This window comes from Mauremys reevesii, linkage group 9 (assembly GCF_016161935.1).
Source record: "Mauremys reevesii isolate NIE-2019 linkage group 9, ASM1616193v1, whole genome shotgun sequence".
NCBI lineage: Eukaryota > Metazoa > Chordata > Testudines > Geoemydidae > Mauremys > Mauremys reevesii.
This window is the reverse complement of record NC_052631.1, coordinates 43,154,241-43,171,165: the sequence shown is the minus strand read 5'-3', so window position 1 is coordinate 43,171,165 and position 16,925 is coordinate 43,154,241. Positions and strand designations below refer to the sequence as shown.

General features: G+C 39.7%; 1 protein-coding gene across 8 annotated transcripts in view; it reads right to left on the bottom strand.

Moving 5' to 3' along the window:
- Window positions 1–16,925, bottom strand: part of LOC120371739 (glypican-5-like) — a 627,960-nt gene that overhangs the window by 407,689 nt on the left and 203,346 nt on the right. The window lies entirely within an intron of this gene.

Genomic DNA, 16,925 nt, shown 5'->3' with positions numbered 1-16,925 from the left:
ATGGAAAGACAGAGATTTGGCATTAAGGAGACAACGAGGGAGGATGCAGTTATTTACAAAACATGGGCAATACACCTTAATTCTCCCAGCTATGTGACCTAAAAGATAGACAGCTAAGATGATGGCTAATACTGGAAAAATGGTAGATCAATTTTCAGCTGGAGAAAGCAAAATAGTTATTTACGTTAGAGCCAACAAATTGCCCATTTATAACTAGTACCTTAGTTACTATTCTGTATGAAAAAATGAGAAGATCACCATGTGAGAAATATGCTCAAAGCCGGATTAAAAACAAAACAAGACAAAAAATATAATTTAAGATACTCTTTTTTAATATGGTCTAAACAAATTACAAAGCTGAAAGAGGATAAATACTAGCAGATCAGTGTTCTTCACTGATATTTGGTTTTGGAAAGAAAGTCAGAAGAGGAGAGAATTCACTGGTATAAGAATGAACATCCAGTTCAGGATCCAGACAGACTTCTCTCAAAGATTTCCTGTTCTTCCTCATTGATACCATTTAGCAGTAGAGTTATTCCTTCATTATATTGCACAAAATTCACCCCCTCCATCCCTGCCACCCATGACTTGCATCCATTTCACTTGCAAATTGAGTATCATTAAAAAGAAACTTAGGCAATTAGACCCAAGATAATGATAATGTAATCAGTGTTCCCTGATCCCCACAGAGGTAACAGTGGTTCTTGACTGATTATTGCTTTACTCTTTGCAGACGTGTGGGAAGCACTCTTGACTCTGAAGCAGCTTGGTTAATGGAATATTCAGCAGGGCTTTCCCAGGTTTTTCAAGAGCTTTCATTAAAAAAGGTTTATGAAAACTTTACTTAACTTGCTTTGTCAGGGCTTATTTACTAAATTATTTCAAAACAACATCAAAGCTCACAGGAATCTGGCTTGGGAACTTTTTGAGAGATTGTAGGTCTTGTATGAAAAGCCTAAGCAAAACAATTTTCAGTAAATAAAACAGATTGAAAAGCACATTGATAATGTTTTCAATACCATTTTTTAAAGGCACACAAATCTTTCACAAAAGATTAAATGTTGACAGTTTCTCGTAATAAAAATTAATTGTTGAAAAGAGGAAACTTTTCAACATAAAAATCTTTATGGAAACCTCTCAACCATCTCTACTCATCTACAGGGAATTAGTGTCATATCTCCCAAAGACACTGTTTTATAAACACGGACATGAAAAAGTCACTAATATATACACAAATAATTGGTTACTTACAAATATAGATGCTCTTTGACTCCCCCCCCACACCTTAACGCCCTTAACATACCCACAAGGAAGAATGCAAGTTCCTTTCCGAATTGAATGTACTAGGAAGTATGTTCCCTTCCAATGGCTTGTGTTCACCACCACGCTACATTGGCACAGCTGCATCAATGCAGCTGTGCCGATGTAGCGTGTCTGGTGAAGTTGCACCATGCCAACGGGAGAGCGCTCTCCCATCGATTTAATTACTCCACCTCAATAAGAGATGGAAGCTAGATGCTCTCCCAGCACTTTAAGTCGATGTAACTTACATTGCTCATGTGTTTTCACACCCATGAGCTATGGAAGTTGCATCCACTTAAGCGGTAGTGTAGACAAGCCCTAAGGATCCAAATCCTGAGCCATTGAAGTTAATGGGACTTTTGCTACTGACATCATTTGGAGCAGAACTGGGCTCTGTTTTAAGTGGCTACAGTGGAAGTTAATACTACGTCAATTTCCAGTGTATCACTCTGGCACTGTAACTACATTCCTGGAAGAACCATCTGGAACAGATTTTGAAAAAAATCTACTAATTACTGTTGATACTGTGTTCATATTAAGCCAAAAATGGAGGATTACAAAACATCACCATGTTTTGTGATTTTTTTGGATCTTGTTATTGTAGTAACTGATATGCTAACAATCCTGAAAAACTACATGTGTTTTTAATTTTTTCAGAAAGAGAAGACAAATAAAAAGTGTATACATTTACATTGGATTAGCAGACAGATCATCTTCATGAGCTAATGCAATTTATTTTGGAAATTCCAAATGAGAAAGTTGTTGACAATTTGAACTACATAACACCACATGTTTTTTTGACACAGGAATGCAGCCTGCAAGTTTATTTACAAAAGATGTAGGGAGAATTCAAAAGGGATTCTAGATTGTGGGTTAGAAGCTGTAGAAAATTCAAGATTGGAGGGAAAAGGGAGGCAGACGTCAATGCTAACAGTAACAATAAAGAAAAGAAAAGCTAATATTTTGCTATGCGACTCACAGTAATGTTGTTTTCCTTTTCCAAAGGCTATTATTTCTAAGTAATTTACATTAGAAGGCATTATCTTGACATAAAATGTGTATCTTATTTAAAAGGTTGTTACTTTTATTTGAAAGAATGTAGAAGTTTTCAAAATGTCTACATGGAAAAAGCAGTTCTCCTCAGAGGTATAATCTGACAATTTTCACCAGTGACCTATTAGAAAAGTTTATTTGTGAAAGGATAATCTTCAGCGGTTTGAACTTTCTCACCAAGTTCTCTTCTCATTGCTATGCAGTGTGGGAGGTAAGTGTACTTGCAATGCTAAACATGTCTATCGAATCAGAACTAACCTTTTGTTCCAAATATTTTCTTTGCAACTTTTGGCCAAAGGGACACACTCCAGGAAAATATACTTTTATACATTTGAAGCCTTGGTGTCTTTTAGATAATTCACTTCCATGCTGGTTCAGGGCCAATAAAGATTCATCATTTTATGGAAGATGGTTCAGGACTTATCATGTAAGGCAGAACAATGTAGCCTTGTTTTGTCACATATGCTTTATGAGTGCTAGATGTACAGTAATATATAAAAAAACATCTAAGATAATGTAATTGAAAAATTATACTGCAGACTAGTATAAAATTACAGACTAGAAGACAGATTCCCATTGCTTATAAATATAGCAGCATGGCACAACTATAGTAGATGCCAAAACTAAATCAATTTCTAAAAAATTAACATATTAAACATCAGCGTATTCATGATAGCACAAAACATATGAACAGAAACAAAGAAAGATTGAAGATCAGGCTACTAGTTTTAGTCTATGAAAAAGAAATATTTCTTGGGGGGATGAACATCCATAATGTGTATGACAGAGAATTATGTTTTGTTCTCTCTACATATTGCATATACATATGAAACCATAAAATACATGTGCAGATTACCATGTAAAGCAAAAAACACACTGCTACATCTTGGTCTCTGAATAGAACTCACACACAACACTAGGCATATAAGTGAAAAAAAAAATCAAACTTTGTTTATATAACAAGAGTATAATTTTTATAATTTTGAACTAAAGATTTAAAACTTTGCATAAATTAAGCTTAAAACTTTGTTTTTCCAAAATGGTTTCATATGACTTTTTTATTTAATTAAAAAAAAACAACTGGTAAAGTGGTGTACTGGAAGAGTGACACTGGGGAATCTGGTAAAGAAAAAAAAATCCGCTTTTTCATCAGCCAAGCCACAAAGCATCCACAGAGCCTAATTCATCATGAAAATGCCTGGATGTCTGACAGCTGATTGACAGGCTAGCCCTTCCACTTGCTCCCTCTCCCCTTGTAGGAGAAACTCTTTGATACAACATGGTTATTCCCCATGGGCAAATATCTACACAAAGTGGTTATTGACTGGACTTTATCTAGGGAAACAGAGGGCTGCATGTGACACAAAGGGAATATAAAACTGCCCCAATAGGACATGTAGGGATTCTCCAGGTGAAGAGAAATACCTGTGTCAGGTAAAAACACCATTGCCACTCATTTCCCCCTTTGCCTCCCTGTATATAAGGTGTTTCCTAGGCAGGCTGAGGAGCATAGCTGGACTACACTGTACTTGAGCAATCTCCTGCCAGTTGGACAGTCACAAGGGGATCAGGCTAGCCTCTGTGGCGTAGAGCAGTCCTTAGGGCTGCTACCCCTGCCTTCTCCAGCTAGAAGCAATAACTGGCTGTGGCCCAGCAGGGTAAGTGACCTACACCTGACTCCCATTGTAGTGCTGAAGATTATCAGCTCGAGCCTGCCGGGTGCCAGTGGAATGACTCAGATGCTGTAAAGCTAAACACCTGCATACGTGCTCTGCTGGATCTGGGCCAGAGTGATCAGCACCATACAGACTGGGCCTTGCCTCCGCAGTGTTAACTGAGACTTTCATGCAAGCAAAGCTCTTTAACTTAAGGTGTGCTTACTTTTTCAGGATTGAGTCAATTTCTTTTAAAGGCTATACATGCTCGTTGGATTCTCCTATATGCGGAGGCCATTTTACACTGCTCTGCCAGCAAAGTGTCTATCAAGTGGGAATAAATGTAACTTACATCCACTTTAAGGTCCCTTTTCACTGTCTGAGTGATGCAAAGCTGCATTGATGTACATGAGAATCAGGTCCTCTGTTTCTGACTGAATGGGCCATAATCATAACTTGAATTACAGATACTTATCTCTGTAACAGAATAACAGGACTTGAGAGATTGTGTTGTGCTGTTTTAAATTTTTTTTATGTTCTTTACTAAAATTAAAATGGAATGGATACAAATCTGCAGTGAACAAAGGTTTCAGAAATGTTGGGATAAAAGGTTAAAAAAGCACTAGCTTATTTATATATCCAAATAAAAATAAAATATGAGAAATATGTCAAAAGTGAATATGCCTTTTCTGTCACGTTTATACCTCAAACATTATCACTTTAGAAGTAACCAAGTGGACAAATTATTCTATATTGTGAAATTTAATCAATAAGCCATCTTATCCTTAATTCTCCCTCGCCAACCCTCTCCCTCCCCCCAATGGTTATGCTGGGTATTTAAAAAATTGTCATGGCATAAGTAAACTTAAAAACTATTGGTCCCCTCCTCGTATTAAAGCATACTCATATCCTTGAAGGATTGCTCTCAGAAATTAAATGAAAGAAAATGATGAGAAATTATTGAGATAATATAGAATAAATTTACTGTCTTCGGGCATGTCTCTAAAAGGTTGAAATACTATAAAGTGAAACAACTGCAATTCAGTTTCAGATAAACTTGCAGTGGGAAATTACGTGCCATAAAAGCCCTCACGAACCTGGCATTGCATTCAGTTTGAGAGACCAAGTCATGGTTGAACACACAACTTTAACTTGCTCAACATGTCCCCACTCAAAGAGCACTGACTTTGGAATGAAACAAGAGTAAGTTCTTCTCACCTACCATTCCACAACACAGAAGCCCAGGTGGTTGGGTTACAGCAGGGTTAGTACTCAGTGAGGGGTGACGCTACATGGCCAGAAGTCTCTCTCTACCTCTGCACATGTGCCCTCCTGCTCCTTTTGTATAGGGATCTGGTGTTGTGCTTTACACATTGCTACATGTCCTTCCTAGCAGTATTTCTGCTGCTGTTGGTTGTGACATATAGTGAGTTAGCCACACCCACTGAAGGATAAGATGTTTCTTGTACTGGTATGTTCTGCAGCCACTTCTGTTTTGCTGTCAAGCCGGTGATTTCTGTGTACATCACTTTCCTCTGAAAAGGGAACTTTGACCCAAAGAGAAGTCTCATTACATTATTTGCTACTACAACAGCAAACAGATCACAGTACATTTCAGCAGGGAACAAAGAATAGGATTTAGGGATATGAACTGAGAAGTTTTGCTTTACTTCATTTTGCAGAACATCTGATAGTGTGTCTGATTCTGATCTCATCCATACTAGTGTATATTTGAAGTAATGCCACTGAAATCAATGGAGTAACACTAATGTAGAAATCTTGAGACCAGAAGCTACAGACTCAACACTTTTGTATGTTCACCTGCTAAGGTGAGTACACCTGAGCTCAATGAAGCTCTGCTGAAAATTCAGATGTTCAGGGTATATTGAAAAGGATATGATATTACTCATTGTGGTCAACAAATCTCTCCTCCCTCAGCCAACATTCCTCATGCTGAAGACAAGCTTTAAAAGCTCAACAAGGTTTTCACTCAGGCATCTGTTGTTTTTCCTCATGTAAAGGACACTACAGAAGGCTTTCCTACCTTAGGGACTATTCAAGGTGAAGTAACCATTTAACACCCCTGTAGTCATAGGGAAAAAAGGAGGGTTAGCAAATTACAGATTGTAGTAATAAACCATAAATCCAGTGTCTTGATTAAGACCATTATTTTTAGTGTCTAGCAAAGTTATGAATTTAAGCTCCCAGGCTCACCTTTATAAAGTGCTGTGGAGGTTTCCTTTGAGGATGAGGACTAATAGGTCAGATATAAAGTGATCACTTTGTGAAAAGCATTCTCTCACCGGTGATATGGTCTTTTTATCTTTTATCATTTTCCTGTGTGAGTTAATTTGCAAGCGTAGAGATTGTCTGGTTTCACCCACATAGTTGCTATTGGGGCATTCAGTGCACTGAATAAGGTACACAACATGTGTTAGCCATGTGTAGGCATGGATCTTGAAAAGTGTGTTGTGAGGAGTATTGACCACTGTAGCAGTGGAGATATGTTTGCAGGTTTTCCATCTGTTGTTCTGGCAGGGTCTGGTGTGACTTTCAGTTGTTGTGTCCTGCTCTGCAGGGAGCTTGCTTCTGATGATGAGCTTGGAGAGGCTGGAGGGTTGTTTGAAGGCCAGAAAGGGAGGGGTTCAGAAAATATTTCTTTCCTGATGAGGTCCTCATTGAGTATGGGCTGTCATTGTTTGATGATACCCCATAGAGATTCGAGCATGAGGTGGTAGGTGACAACTAGGGGGCTTTATTTCTGTATTGAAGCATTTTCTCAGGGCATTTAGGAGGCCCGTTCCATGATATGATCTACCTGTCTGGTTGAGTTTCTTTGTTTGGTGAAAGTGGTTTTGAATGTGTTAAAAGTGTATATCCTTGACTTCCTCCTCAGAGCATATTCTGTGATGTCTGAGTGCCTGGCTGTAGATAACAATTTCTTGGTGTGTTTTGGTGTGGTTAATGGACCTAGAATTTTTTTTTCTCCAGAAAAAACTAAAAAATTAAAAAAATTTCAGCCAGCACTAGTTTCTATGTTTATCATCTCGCAATGATTTCCAGACCAAGTGAGCTCAGTTTACATGTTAAAAAAATTCAATCTAAGCTCTAAAAGTCAAGTTGGTTTGTTTCCTGCTCATTCATCATATTCATCTATCCAGCTACTTATATAGCCCTCATCACTGGATGCAGTCCATCATAAATGGATTTTTATCCTCAATATGCCTGTGAGACAGAGAGGCATTATCCCCATTTTATAGACAGTAAACTAAGGCATAGAGTAGATTAGTTCTATTTCCCAAGGTCACAAAGTGTGGCAGAGCTGGGAATTGAACTAAACCCCAATCTATTGCCTAATCCACTAGACCTCCTTCCTACCCATAGCCAGTAACAAAGATCCTTCAAGTCAAGTCAGTAGCATTTGTACAACACCATAGTCTACAAGCCATTGTCTCAGTGGCATCTGTACTACACTTTTGATTTAATTGGTTTTGCACATGTGTAACTGACTGGAACTTAGAAAAAAATTCATGGCTGATTTACTAGAAGAAATAGAATTTAGCTCATTCTGCCACATCTGTGTTGGCCCCAGCAGGGCCAAAAGACTTTTAAAAACTAAAAGGAGCAAAAACTTATTTTGTAACTAATGTCAGTAAACTGGACGCTGTAGAGTCAAATGTCACCATTTTTACACAGCCACTATTCAGAGCAGAACCATGCACTGTGTGTTGTTATCAATGTTTAAAATTGACCTAATTAGGAACTGCTTATTTTTATATTGTAAACAGCTACATTTTTTCCGCCAGCATAAAACAATGCACTGTTAGAATTCCAGCCACAGAAACCTTTTTCAACACTCAGAAACCAAACTGAGATACTGATCATTTGACACTGAGGTTCTCATAAGATTACATCCCTTTCATCTTGGAAACGGATCGCTAGGGAATAGACACAAGGTGTTGGAGAGAAGAAAACCCCTGAAACAATCAGTCTGAACACCTGGCTGTAGACAGTGACAGGAACCGAACAAGAGTCAGGGAAAGTCGAAGGTGCTCAGCCTCTCCAGAAGCTGCTCAGTACTTTCTATGATTGAGCCTATTTTTAGCTCTGCTAATTTTTGGCCCACTAACTCAAGCAGAGTTAGCACCTGTCTACTCGTACCAGAAAGCATGTTTGCAGGTGCAGTGTAGACATACCCTGAATCCAAGTCTAACAGTCTAGTGGCTAGGGCACTGGATTGGAAACCAGGAGACTTGGATTCTATTCTCTGCTACATGACCATGGGCAAGTCATTGCATCTCTTTCCTCTCTCCCCATTTGCTTGTCATGCAGAAATTATTCAGTGAGGTTATCTGACCTGTAGGTCAAACTAGATAATCATGACAGTCCTTTCTTGCCTTCACATTTATTAATCTATTCAGCAGGCAGGTCTTCATCTAAAACAAGAATACAACAATCAAACCTTCCTTTTGTTCATAGGACGAAGATACAATTCAAGAATGTCCAGAGGTGAGTGTCTTGTAGACTCTCTGGGTAAAACCTGTATGATTATACTCCAATAAGCAGTCTTATTCTAACCCACCTGTTTGCATGGCAGATCCCTGATCCACCTCTAAAATAGGCAATGAGAATTCAACATAGTTTAGATACTTGGAGGATGATAAATCCTGCAGAATGAGTTGTAGAATAGGTTCAGGAGGATAAAGCTGCCAGTGGAAATCCTCTGCAGGCAATAAGTCCCAAAAAGTTGTAATTAAATCAAACTCCCAGAAGGTATTCCACTGAGAAGCTGTTCATGTCCTGAACACAAGCACTCTGCAATCTGTCATATTTTAGAAATCTCAGGGAATGGATTAACCTGTTTCTTTGTAGTCCCAAATCTTCAGGTATTTTTGGACTTTAATATATAAACATATTTAAAAGTTTTAAGTTTAAATCCAAGGACTAGGAAATTCATGAAGATAAATCAGGAAAAAGCAATAAGAATTCTACTCAAATCATTAGTGATTTATGTGGTTTATGGCACATTCAGGAAGGCTGCTGGCTTTAGTCCACTCATATAACTCACTCATCAGGAAAATAGCAGGAAAGTTCAAAGTGGGATCTAACCAATCAATGATCCTAATATTAAGATCATGATAAAGAGATACAATATGGCCTTTGACAAAATTTCCAACTTGAAACATATTTTAAGGTGTGCTTTTTTATCATTCAAAATGTGTCTCTGTCGACCGAGCTACGTGAATAATTGTGAGTGAAGAGAACTTAAAGCAGGGAGGGTCACAGAGATGAAGGATGCATGGAACTTTCCAATAAATCTAAACCAACAAGAGTGAATGTAACTGGGCTATTTAAACAACAGTCACGTTTTCACACATTATTTATTCTATGCTCATATGGAATAAGATAGCAACAATACCAAAAGGCAATCGTACATGAAGTCTACCCCAAGACAAGAAATAGAATTCATTACTGACTAGAAGACTGCTTGTACACAGCTTGAATAATATATACCCAAAGCACCAACTGCTTTTGGGGACTCAATCAGAACACATTTGAAAATAAACAGTGTTAAAATATGTGAACATGTAAAGTACAGTTACAATTTATTATTATACAAGTGTATCAAAATTCCATTGGTATTCTACAACTATATTTACAATGACCCAGGTTCTTCCATAAACTCTTTTTGCCTGGTATGCCATAAAACATTCATAATTCTCTCATGAACAAGTACATCTTCTCTTTTCATAGACTGTTTTTATGTTATCACCATTTATATCTTCACATCCCTATGGTATAAAAGAAGATGAAAACTGAGACTTGGATTAACGTCCACACTACTTAAAATTAGGTATTCTTAATATACACTTTTCCTTCAGGTATCAGAGGGGTAGCCGTGTTAGTCTGGTTCTGTAGAAGCAGCAAAGAATCCTGTGGCACCTTATAGACCAACAGACGTTTTGCAGCATGAGCTTTCATGGGTGAATACCCACTTCTTCGGATGCAAGTAGTGGAAATTTCCAGGGGCAGGTTTATATATGCAAGCAAGAAGCAAGCTAGAGATAATGAGGTTAGTTCAATCAGGGAGGATGAGGCCCTCTTCTAGCAGTTGAGTGAAAACCAAGGGAGGAGAAACTGGTTCTGTAGTTGGCAAGCCATTCACAGTCTTTGTTTAATCCTGAGCTGATGGTGTCAAATTTGCAGATGAACTGGAGCTCAGCAGTTTCTCTTTGAAGTCTGGTCCTGAAGTTTTTTTGCTGCAGGATGGCCACCTTAAGATCTGCTATTGTGTGGCCAAGGAGGTTGAAGTGTTCTCCTACAGGTTTTTGTATATTGCCATTCCTAATATCTGATTTGTGTCCATTTATCCTTTTCCTTAGAGACTGTCCAGTTTGGCCGATGTACATAGCAGAGGGGCATTGCTGGCATATGATGGCATATATTACATTGGTGGACGTGCAGGTGAATGAACCGGTGATGGTGTGGCTGATCTGGTAAGGTCCTGTGATGGTGTTGCTGGTGTAGATATGTGGGCAGAGTTGGCATCGAGGTTTGTTGCATGGATTGGTTCCTGAGTTAGAGTTACTATGGTGCAGTGTGCAGTTACTGGTGAGAATATGCTTCAGGTTGTCAGGTTGTCTGTGGGCGAGGACTGGCCTGCCACCCAAGGCCTGTGAAAGTGTGGGATCATTGTCCAGGATGGGCTGTAGATCCCTGATGATGCGCTGGAGGGGTTTTAGCTGGGGACCCATAGCGGTGCCACTGATCTGGAGATGTATATTGTCATCAAATTTGAGGAACTCACACACAACTATTTCAAATTTGATGACAATATATATCTCCAGATCAGTGGCACCGCTATGGGCACCCGCATGGCCCCACAATATGCCAATATTTTTATGGCTGACCTGGAACAACGCTTCCTCAGCTCCCGTCCACTCACGCCCCTTCTCTACCTACGCTACATTGATGACATCTTCATCATCTGGACCCATGGGAAGGAGACTCTGGAAAAATTCCACCACGATTTCAACAGCTTCCACCCCACCATCAACCTCAGCCTGGACCAATCTACACGGGAGGTCCACTTCCTAGACACTACGGTGCAAATAATTGATGGTCACATTAACACCACCCTATACCGAAACCCTACCGACCGCTATGCCTACCTTCATGCCTCCAGCTTCCATCCCGGGCACACCACAAGATCCATTGTCTACAGCCAAGCACTGAGGTAAACCGCATCTGCTCTAACCCCACAGACAGAGACCAACACCTACAAAATCTCCACCAAGCATTCTCAAAACTACAGTACCCGCACGAGGAAATAAGGAAACAGATCAACAGAGCCAGACGTGTACCCAGAAGCCTCCTACTACAAGACAAACCCAAGAAAGAAACCAACAGGACTCCACTGGCCATCACATACAGTCCCCAGCTAAAACCCCTCCAGCGCATCATCAGGGATCTACAGCCCATCCTGGACAGTTATTGTTTACTGCATTGTAACTCTTTATTCTTAGCACCAAAATTACTCTCCCTATAGATTTAATCTGCTACAATATCTTTCTTTCTTCAGTAAAGCCTTGGTAACATTACTGTAAAGCAATTGTAAGGTGTCATAATATGGGTCACCCCCTCCTGAGGGATACTCCTGCTTCCTTAGGGAACTCTTGTGGGAGAGGATTTTAGGGGAAGAAATCTCCATAATGATGCTTGCACTCAGTTCTGTTGGTGCTGTGGAGAGAGACGGGAAACCCCATGGAATAGGCTGTCTGGCCTGTCCACTAAACCCTTGGCAGTGGCTCTGCTCCTTCTAGTTCTCAGCAGTGCAACACCAGTGGGCTGCATTTTCTTTTTCTAGGGGGTCTCTGTGGGGCCGCAAGTGGGGAGTGGATGGTGTTTGTAGCCCTGTTCCCTCAGTAGCCCTGCTCATTCCCAGTCTCTCATCTGTCCCCTAGCACGGACCAAAGATCTGCAGGGGCATTCTCTGTGCATAGATCTAAAGGACTGAGTACTGTGCCCCACATTAATCCAACTAACCCTTTTAGAACTAACCTCATCATAAATCTGGGATAAGGAGAATGTATTCTCTAGAGAAGAGTCAGATGGAAAGTGGGGAAGTATTTTCAGCAAGACATGAAAAAGAAAACTGGGGATGGTGGTAGTTCTACCTACATTTTTCACATAATTTTTCTTCGTGTCTGATTGAAAAATTGGAAATACTCCTTTCTCTTCCACTGTCATCTCTTGCCATCCTTGAAGCCATCCCTACCCAAAAAAGCAGAATCCCCACCTAGAGGTCACTTTCCTTTCATCCTTTTTAACCTGCTTTCTTACCACAATCACCAGCTTTGACACCACAGGCCCTGTTCTGAACTTGCATTAAAAAATGTACCATTAATATCATGTGGTCAATAACCACAGTCCTCTATAAATATGGAAAGAAGTGTTGTATGTAGAGTAAGAAGTTGAAGATCGTTTATTTAAATCTCTTAACCTTTTCCTAACCTACCAGATTCAAAATGTCAAGAGAGAAGCATTAGAAACACCTAGCATTCTTTAGAACACTGTATGCATAAAATTACCAAGTACAAAAAACTTAGGGGCATTTACAATCTCAGGCATTGTTTATTTTCGATTTTGTGATCCAAGTGACTTTAGAAGAACCGTAAGATAAGGCAGATGTATTAAAAATGGGCAGATAGATTGCCGAGTCAGGATACCAATACTGAAAAAAAAATATTGTTTCACAGGCCCACCGCACAATGCTAAAGCTGAATCTACTAATTATATTCCTCACTTAACCCAGGTATTATCTATTTTGTAAGATTCACAAGGCAGGGGCTGTACACCAAAGGTTACAAATAAAACTATTGGGCCTGATCTTCAGGTGGCTTAAGTCAGCGTAGCTGTATTGAAGTCAGTGAAGCTAAGAGGATTTATACCAGCTAAGTATCTACCCCATAGCATTTATACATTCTTTGACTAGTTCCCACTGCTGCCATGAATTTCCATATTAAAAAATATTAAAGCTTTCAGCATGAACACAATGGAAGACTCAGGTTAACCTACTATGACGAATTTAGCTTCTGACTTCAATGTTATTTGTAACACAAATCTACTTGAGTTGGTGGGGCTAAATATAGCTTAGCTATGCTGTAGAAAAGCAATGAGCAATACACATGTAAATGCGTATGCTATGATGGAAGAGGCTCACACCTATAAGACTTCTAAATGCATTGCATTTCTTACAAGAAAAGAATGCTGGGCCACTAAGTGTAGTTTCAATGCCGGTTCATGGATTCACTGACTATATATTTTCAAATTTCAATAACATTAACAAATCATTCAGTATTATTTTCAAACCATGGAGGAACATTAAATCTAAATCTTTATGAAGAAATTGAGTTAAGACTGAAATATCTAGTGCAGCAACAGGCAGCAGTTATGGCCAGACCCTGCTAGGTGCTAAGTACGTACTCTAAATTCTACTGAGGATGGAGCCCCAAGGTAGGTCAAAATATGGTACAGTTTTAGATGACAAGAGAGGTACAGTGACTTTGCTTCACAAATGGAGAGATGCAAATATGAGTAGAAAATATGAGTAGCAGAAAAGTAAAAATACTTTTTGCAGCATGATTTTGGACCAATTAGAAGGGAGTGAGGTGGGACTATCATTTTCCAGGGCACAATCCAAACCACCCTACCCCACAACCTTGGGTGCCTAACAATGCTTTGCTGTTGTAGCTCCCACGCTGGGGTGCTCACAAAGAGCATGCAGGTCACATCCTGACTGTCTGTGTATAGCTGCAGTCCTGGTCCAGCAACTCTGACCCCAGCAACCTGTGAGCAACACCCCCCGCACACACACTGGCATCCAGCAGCCTGCGTTACCACTTGCAGGATAATCCCAACACACTCCTAGTTCCAAAATTTCCCCAAAACATGTGTTCTGCACTGTCCAGCCCTCTCCTGGACAGTTCAGATATTACTATAAGTCCATTGCTCCTAAAAGGGGTCAATATCCAACAGTTTGGGTAACTCCAGTTAAAGTAGCAAACAGTTCGGTTGAAACAGAGCATTGGATCAGTTTTGATTAAAGAATAAAACAATTTTATTTAACTACAAGGAGATAGGTTTTAAGTGAGTACAAGTACAAGGTATTAAAGTCAGAAATGGTTAAGAACATAAGAACGGCCATACTGGGTCAGACCAAAGGTCCATCCAGCCCAGTAACCTGTCTGCCAACAGTGGCCAATGCCAGGTGCCCCAGAGAGAGTGAACCTAACAGGTAATGATCAAGTGATCCATCTCCTGCCATCCATCTCCACCCTCTGACAAACAGAGGCTAGGGACACCATTCCTTACCCATCCTGGCTAATAGCCATTAATGGGCTTAACCTCCATGAATTTATCTAGTTCTCTTTTAAACCCTGTTATAGTCCTAGTCTTCACAACCTCCTCAGGAAAGGAGTTCCATAGGTTGACTGTATGCTGTGTGAAGAACTTCCTTTTATTTGTTTGAAACCTGCTGCCCATTAATTTCATTTGGTGCCCCCTAGTTCTTATATTATGGGAACAAGTAAATAACTTTTCCTTATTCACTTTCTCCACACCACTCATGATTTTATATACTTCTATCATATCCCCTCTAAATTGCCTCTTTTCTAAGCTGAAAAGTCTTAGCCTCTTTAATCTCTCCTCATATGGGACCTGTTCCAAACCCCTAATCATTTTAATTGCCCTTTCCTGAACTTTTTCTAATGCCCATATATCTTTTTTGAGATGAGGAGACCACATCTGTACGCAGTATTTAAGATGTGGACATACCATGGATTTATATAAGGGCAATAAGATATTCTCCATCTTATTCTCTATCCCTTTTTTAATGATTCCTAATATCCTGTTTGCTTTTTTGACTGCTGCTGCACACTGCATGGATGTCTTCAGACAACTATCCACGATGACTCCAAGATCTCTTTCCTGATTAGTTGCAGCTAAATTACCCCCCATCATATTGTATGTATAGTTGGGGTTATTTTTCCCCAATGTGCATTACTTTACATTTATCCACATTAATTTTCATTTGCCATTTTGTTGCCCAATCACTTAGTTTTATGAGATCTTTTAGAAGTTCTTCACAGTCTGCTTTGGTCTTAACTATCTTGAGCAGTTTAGTATCATCTGCAAACTTTGCCACCTCACTGTTTACCCCTTTCTCCAGATCATTTATGAATACGTTGAATAGGATTGGTTCTAGGACTGACCCTTGGGGAACACCACTAGTTACCCCTCTCCATTCTGAAAATTTACCATTTATTTCTACCTTTTGTTCCCTGTCTTTTAACCAGTTCTCAATCCATGAAAGAATCTTCCCTCTTATCCCATGACAACTTAATTTACACAAGAGCCTTTGGTGAGGGACCTTGTCAAGAGCTTTCTGGAAATCTAAGTACACTATGTCCACTGGATCCCCCTTGTCCACATGTTTGTTGACCCTTCAAAGAATGCTAATAGGTTAGTAAGACATGATTTCCCTTTACAGAAACCATATTGACTTTTGCCAAACAAGTTATTTTCCCGGTACTGACGTTACACTTACTGGTCTGTAATTGCCGGGATCACCTCTAGAGCCCTTTTTAAATATTGGCATTACATTAGCTATCTTCCAGTCACTGGGTACAGAAGCCAATTTACAAACCATAGTTAATAGTTCCGCAATTTCACATTTGAGTTCTTTCAGAACTCTTGTGTGAATGCCATCTGGTCCCTTTGACTTGTTACTGTTAGGTTTATCAATTAATTCCAAAACCTCCTCTAGTGACACTTCAATCTGTAACTATTTCTCGGATTTGTCACATACAAAGGACGGCTCAAGTTTGGGAATCTCCCTAACATCCTCAGCTGTGAAGACTGAAGCAAAGAATTCATTTAGTTTCTCCACAATGGCTTTATCATCTTTAAGCGCTCCTTTTGTATCTCAATTGTCCAGGGGCCCCACTGGTTGTTTAGCAGGCTTCCTGCTACTGATGTACTTAAAACACATTTTGTTATTACCTTTGGAGTTTTTGGCTAGCCGTTCTTCAAACTCCTCTTTGGCTTTTCTTATTACACTCTTGCACTTAAGTTGGCAGTGTTTGTGCTCCTTTCTATTTGCCTCACTAGGATTTGACTTCCACTTTTTAAAGGAAGTCTTTTTATCTCTCACTGCTTCTTTTACATGGTTGTTAAGCCATGGTGGCTCTTTTTTAGTTCGTTTACTGTGTTTTTTAATTTGGGGTATACATTTAAGTTGGGCCTCTATTATGGTGTTGTCATAAACAGATAGTTAAGGGTTAAAGTCTCTCTTGGGAGTTAAGGGAGTCCAGTCATCTTAATCAAGTCCTCCCAAGGCGTACTAGTTTTATAAGTTTATTTCTACATTTGCAATTGTGTGTTTTGCTCAAGGAAATTATTTCTATTGCTGTTACTTTGCTTTTACTGAGAAAGAAAGGGGGAGGGGGAATTCTCTCCAGGTTTATAGGTTAGACTCTGTGTATTGTTCCATCCTGGTATTACAGAGATAGTGTACTTTCTTTTTGTTCTTTTAATAAATTCTTTTCTTTTCTTTGGACTTGGTTAATTCCTTTTCGTGTGGAAATTCAGGGGAAGGGGAGGGGGGAAGAGTGAGTTCCTCCTGGGTTTGATTCACGGAGTTGAATCGGTGTGTATCTCTCCGGAGTAGGCTAGGAGAGAGAGGGAGGGGGGAAGTGGGCTGCTTCCCTTTGTGTTGAGATTCAGGGAGACTGAATCTGTGTTCCCCAGGGAGAGTTTTGGGGGAACAGGCAGTGTGTTATCCGCTTTAAACGTAACTGGTGGCAGCAGGACCAGATCTAGACTAGGATTAGTTTAGAGGAGCTCATGCAGGTC